The sequence below is a fragment of the Penaeus monodon genome, chromosome 31 (genome assembly GCF_015228065.2).
Source record: "Penaeus monodon isolate SGIC_2016 chromosome 31, NSTDA_Pmon_1, whole genome shotgun sequence".
NCBI lineage: Eukaryota > Metazoa > Arthropoda > Malacostraca > Decapoda > Penaeidae > Penaeus > Penaeus monodon.
Window position 1 is genome coordinate 12,675,263 of NC_051416.1, and position 508 is coordinate 12,675,770.

General features: G+C 40.0%; 1 protein-coding gene across 3 annotated transcripts in view; it reads left to right on the top strand.

Moving 5' to 3' along the window:
• The window catches only part of LOC119593036 (potassium voltage-gated channel subfamily KQT member 1-like), a gene marked incomplete in the record, with an annotated part of 139,545 nt that overhangs the window by 407 nt on the left and 138,630 nt on the right, over positions 1-508 (top strand).

The following is a 508-nucleotide window of genomic DNA, read 5'->3' on the forward strand; positions in this document are numbered from 1 at the left end:
AGATAATTTCCCAGATTCCATCTGATATTTTGCTTTATCACATTGGCCTATCGAATTGGTCTCCTGTTTCTCCATTCATTCTGTCATTGCTTTAATCTACCAAAGGATATAAGCCGTGGGATATATAACTCACCACTAATGCGCAATATTCTGAAATTAGTGTACATTATCCTCTGGGAAGTTAGTATAATTCATTTCAAATAGGGATGATAGTGCAATTTGTGCTATCGTTCAGTTCTGGGTTCTGAATATGACGTTCTATCCTTAGCATTACTGTATTGGTCCTAGAGTTGCATGATGGCCGGCCTTTTGAAGTCCCCTTCAAAGCAGCGGATTACCCAAGAGTAATTGAAACATGGCGTCACAAGCCCGTAGAGTTATAACAGGCTGTTTCATTTCACTTCTTTGTAGTTTGGTTTCCCTTTTGAACTAACATGGATCCTTCTTTCTGGCTCATGATACGTGTGTTTGCCTTCCTTGCTCAGTGGTGCAGATTTAGACAATAGCC